The sequence below is a fragment of the Lagopus muta genome, chromosome Z, assembly GCF_023343835.1.
Source record: "Lagopus muta isolate bLagMut1 chromosome Z, bLagMut1 primary, whole genome shotgun sequence".
In the NCBI taxonomy this organism is placed as follows: domain Eukaryota; kingdom Metazoa; phylum Chordata; class Aves; order Galliformes; family Phasianidae; genus Lagopus; species Lagopus muta.
This window is the reverse complement of record NC_064472.1, coordinates 60,298,867-60,304,468: the sequence shown is the minus strand read 5'-3', so window position 1 is coordinate 60,304,468 and position 5,602 is coordinate 60,298,867. Positions and strand designations below refer to the sequence as shown.

The window sequence follows — 5,602 nt, the reverse complement described above, 5'->3', positions numbered from 1 at the left end:
GCCTCCAAGAATTAAACCAATTAAGGATCTTTTAGTCAATTTAGCACTTTCTCAAGACAACTTCTCTTGTTATTTTTTCATTAAGAAGAGATTGCAACTATTTTCTTCAATTATCCTGCTCCTCTTTGTTGCAATAAGATGCAGAGTCAGAATCCCAAGCAGAGCTCACCAATACACCTCAAGAACCATTTTATGACCCTCATATAACACTTTACACAACTGTTTAATTTTCTATTTAAAACAAATTAACTGTTGCATGCTCTAATCAGGACACAAAGGACCCCAGATCTTGTCTGGAAGTATGTGGAGGTTATTGAGAGGTTTTCCAGATTGATTGCTGCTCTAAGTGCATGACCTGAGGATGAACTTTGACTAAACTTTGCTCTTTGTGCACTTGGCAGTCTGTATTTGGAAAGCATCAATTGTCTGTGTTCAATGTATTAAATGTAAGGCATATACTTGCCACAGACTTGGAGCTTCTTTGTTTTTACAGAAGCGAAAGCTTCATCAGTGCTATTTATTTCAGATATATCAACTCTTCCATAATTTTTTTCAGTCTGCTATAATAAGCAATTATTTCATTAATAAAAAGATGTCAGTCAGCTCAAACTTCCTCACCATGGTTTCTTCCAGATGGTGTACCCTTGTTGTCACCACTGTGGCAAGCATGAACAGCAATAAATGTGCCCTGGTTAGTACAAAATATAAAATATACAAAATATGTTCTAGACAAAAACTGTTCTCAAACTATTCAGCAACATTGTAGGTATAGTGGTATTAATACAATTGTAAATATTTGTAGAGAAAAGGGACACTTAACCATTCTTTCATTCACAAAACTCTCAGGCTTACATAAAATTTGAGTTACCACAGGCATGCTTCATATCTCCGGGAATATCAGGCTAGGACTTGAGATCAGATTTCTGTGTATTTCAGCATGTTAATCAGATGACTAATATGCACTTTTCTATGAAGTTTCTCTGTTGCAGAAGACACGTTTGTCCTCACTATCTCCTCCAAAACCCTAATTATTTCACCTACCCAGTTTTAGGAATGACCCAGATGATATTCCACTTTCTTATTTCATTTTATAGCAATTTTTAAATGAAAACCATATCCAACACTACAGTTCTTGCTACGCAACTGTGTGTGCTGAAATTTTCTGGTTTTTTTTTTGTTGTTTGTTTGTTTACATGCCAGCCAGCTTACCATGACACCATAATACATTTTCTGCTATCTATATTTTGTACATTCATTCATAAAAATTACAGTTGCAATGTCATCAGTAATCTACAGTTGTAGCTCAGTAAAAGAAACATATCAAATCCATAGCAGAACTGTGGATTGACCATCATTCACAGAAATCCTTCAACACTGTTCAAATTTAGTGCTGAGATAGCCATAGGCTTCTGAACAACAGGTTTTATTTCCATTATGATCCACACGCACCGTTCCACAGTGAAGAATGTTTGCATTTTTCTAGTCTCTTAAAAAGCAACACATTCTCTCAAAAAGTCAGAGACAATCTTCTGACACTTCTCAGACACAGATGAACATGGAATTGCAACTTACTGAAGCTCATCCATAAAGGAATACCCTGTTGTAAACAAACGAAGAAACAAAAGATTTTCCATTCCTACAACATGTGACATTATCTTTTCAATCAGTTGCTTCCCCACTGATTAGTCAAACAGACCAATGAAGGTCAAATAACAATCAGCATTTGTGATATTTTTTCAGGGTAAATGACATATAAATGCAATTGCTTTGCTTCAGCTACAGAGTTTTTGAGGATTTTAATTTATCTCTTGTGAAGGCACACGCATCTCCTAGATAACAGGTGTCCCATGCTCTTTAGCATCTTAAGTGTGTTCTTCAGTAACCCCTTGTTAACTTCATACATGAACTGTGGAGGCATGTAACTTCGGCTTTGCACACACACACCCCTAAGCAGAAGCTCTTTTTTCTCTTCTCAGTGCATGTCACTTAAATGCCGTTCTGCTTCTGTCTTTGTGGCTGCACTTCAGAATCTTTCTATAATGTTAAAAACATTCCTTTCCATCTGAATTCTTCTAGCCAAGAAAGTGTACGTAAATGCCATCCAATTCAAGGTATAACAATCTTCAAGATTTTTTGTCTCAAGCTGAATTGTGCTTTTCCTTCTTTTTATCTTCCTCTGGTGGAGCAGCAAGAATCTCTTTGAATAGATCTTTAAACTTTGCTGTAGCTTTCTGTGATATCTGCAAGCAGCTGGAGTTTATAATACTTCCACTTAAATTTCTGTTCAGAAAGTGACTGTACCTTCAGTGAGAAAGTCCCTGTGTAAGCTCCCTTCTTAGTCCTAGACACAAGTTAGGCACACTTGCAGGTTAATGTCACAGTCTCTCTCCACACACTAAAGGTCTTCTTGTCTGCGCAGCTTGGAGAAGAGAATCTTCCATTCTGAATAAACTCGAACCATTGCTTCTTAAGACCAGGATGAAAAATATTACACTGTTTCCATCCAAGAACACATATCTACTTCAGCTGCATGTGACTTCTTTTCACTGCTTCTTTTCAAAATCTCAGCTCTCTCTTGTTGGGTTATAGCAGCTAGATAAGAAGTGTTGCATATTTGGGCCAGTGATGAAATGTAATTAAATTTCTGAATGATTTAGTAGGATAGAAAAAGTACTGTTTAAAAGCTTTAAATGGATGTTTGTTTTAACTGTCACAAGGTATTTTGTATAAGCTAATGAAAAAGCAAACATCTCTGACAGGGAAGAGCATGTTTGAGGTTTGAAAAATACATGAGAATAATCCTCAGTCTGATACCAAGATCCACATCACTGTGACTGCAAGTGCTGCTCATTTCCAAGCCTTTGGAAGCAGGGTCTGGGGAGGGCAATCTCACAGCCAGCTCACACGTGCCACAATTAGGGCAGTGGCCCACTCCCACTCTTCATTTGGAAAGTGCTACACAGGAGAAAAATATCAGTCATTAAGCAGCAGGCACAAGGACTGCCTGATATTTTAACATACAGTTCTGTTCATCAGCACCACACTCAGTCTCTCACCCAGCGGACACAGATATGTCCTTTGTGGCCTCCCGCAGCTCAGTGCTGTATAGAGACTTGAAACGTCCTCCCTCGTTAGGGCCAGAAATGAACTTACAGACTTAAGCCAATGTATTCCCACACAAGTTTCAAAAGACTCAGGTGGCACGTTCGCAACTGCAGCATCCTCCCAGAGAATTTAAAAATAGTATCGGTCTCCCTGGTTCAGGCCTCAAACTGTCGTTGTGCAATCTTCTCATTTGACCAGGAAAATGACTGCTAATATACTAGATTAATACCTAAATGCCGTGTGAAACTGGCCTCATTGCCACTCATGCCCCAAAGGCTGAACCTTTTAGTTAGGTCATTGCATTATCTAAAAATGATTGCTTGGAGAATGAATCAGAAATTTGATACTCACTGCCTCTGGAAAGTACATATCTCACCTCTAGAATCAAGAGGCTGGCTATCAAAACACTCTGTATACATATAGCAGTTTCATCACCCGAACAGCTGTTTGCTCTTTGTAGGATGAAGCTTCCTTTTGAATAAATCACATCCAGCCCAAAAGAAAAGCAATACATCAAGGTCTTTTACTAGGAGAAAAATTATTAATTTATCCCATACTTACAAACGCACATTAGTCATTTCAATCTGAGAATGAAGGTAGAATGATTGCTTCAGGGATCTTAGATAATCATCATGTTAGACTACTGTGAGTGATTAGACATAGTAACTTTATATAAACGATAATTGATTTGTCTATTAGTGGGAGAAATCTAATAATACAAATAAAAATATTGTTGTTTAAGTGCCAGGCATACTCCTGCACTGATCCATCTTAGCTGCTAGGATCATCCTGCATCCACACCAGAAATCTGCAGTGGAACTGAAAACTGGCTATTGGAAAGAACTCCATTTTTCTTTAGAAAGAAACTAAAGAAACTGGCTTTTCCTGAGGCATCACTCTTTTTTCTTTCTGACATCATTAGCATGGTTTCATTTCCAAAGTTCTAAAAAAAGACTAACAAGCAGCTCTACTGTTAAGGCTTGAAAACATACAGACATAAAATACGTAGTCTGTCTTTGATTTCAGCCAGAATATTGCATTGCTGTGTTTTGAAATCATGACTGTGTTATAAAACTGACAGTTTTACTGGAAAAAGCCACTACTGAAAACACATAGAACAGTTCCCTGAGTTAAGTCTGTCTCACTATCTGAATATCAGAACTGCAACAAACATAGTTTTACTGTATTCTCCATCTTATTCTCAATTTTCTTTGGAGAAATATTCACTGGAAATTAAAAATACACTGTTTTACATTTGAATGAATACTAACACCTTGTTCTTTTCAAGCTACTCTGCATCAGAAATGACTTTTCTAAAACACAGTGTGTGGAAAAAAAGCTGCCTTTTACCTTACTTCTCATTCGTCTCTTTCATCCTCAACCCACATAGAGAAGCAAAAAGCTTCAGCCTCTCTGGCTCTCCTGGAAAGAGGTTTCAGTTTGTTAGCAGGACACAAAACTTAAAAGGGCAGAAAGTGGTCAATCTTAACAAAGATCATTGCTACACCCAGGTGTTTCTAATGCACTCACCTTCAGTAACTGTTAGCAAAAAAGCCAAGCAAAGAAAAAATGTTAAACAGTGTAGTAGAGATAACTCTTTCTGTCAAATAATCAGGCACCACTGGTACTTCTTATATGACAGTGCTATGAATTTTCCAGCTAAAAAGGAGTTATCTAATATGAGTTAAGATAGGCCTGAATTTTGAATTTGTAGCCTAAATAAAGTCCAAAAAGAAACATTTTCTTTTAAAAGTTTCCATTAGACCTCCTTTATATATTATTTTTTAAAAAGAAAAAGAATCAGATACATTTCTTTCCCTTTTCAAGTGATCCTTGAGTCAGGCTTCTGCACAGCTGAATCTTACCAGTAGCCGAGGTTTGCTCAGATACATTTTATGCTCCACAGGAGACATGGCCATCTCTCTCCAGCTCTTAGGAAAGACTGAACAGTGGAAGCCACAGTGTACTACTACAACTGTTATTTCTATTGTATTTTCTGAAATCCATGTCCCATCCTACCATACACTGGAAGAATACAGATGCAAAACTCAGTTAGATGAAGTGCATTTTATGATCCTTTATCTTTCCTTTTCTTTAGTTATATCAGTTCATTTACTCAGCAGTGAAGAGCATTCAGCCATTTGATTCTCATGCGGAGATGCAAGTTAGTGAAGTTTCCCTGGGAAATGCATAATAAAGATACTCAAAAGAGAGCAGTGGCCAAACGGTGACATCATAGGCTTTCATTCAGCACTGTATTGTACAAAACTACATACAAATGCAGGTAAAAAGGGAGAAACTCAGCATATTCTGATCAGATCAGCAAAAGGCTTCAGGACTGTATTAACCCTGAATAATATAAATCAAATGAAATACATATATGCCAGTCACACATAGAATCATGCAATCATAGAATATTAAGTTTGGAAAAGACCTCTCAGATTATCTAGTCCAACTGTCCTCCTACCACCAGTACTTCTCACTAAACCAAATGAAC

At 37.3% G+C, this 5,602-nt stretch overlaps 1 long non-coding RNA gene across 1 annotated transcript; it reads right to left on the bottom strand.

Moving 5' to 3' along the window:
- Positions 1-1,158: 1,158 nt before the first annotated feature.
- Positions 1,159-4,550, bottom strand: LOC125687170 (uncharacterized). The gene is made up of 2 exons (XR_007373992.1): positions 4,456-4,550; positions 1,159-2,955 (listed from the first exon to the last, which is right to left on the bottom strand). It is a non-coding gene; the product is annotated as an uncharacterized LOC125687170 (long non-coding RNA).
- Between the last annotated feature and the right edge of the window lie 1,052 nt (positions 4,551-5,602).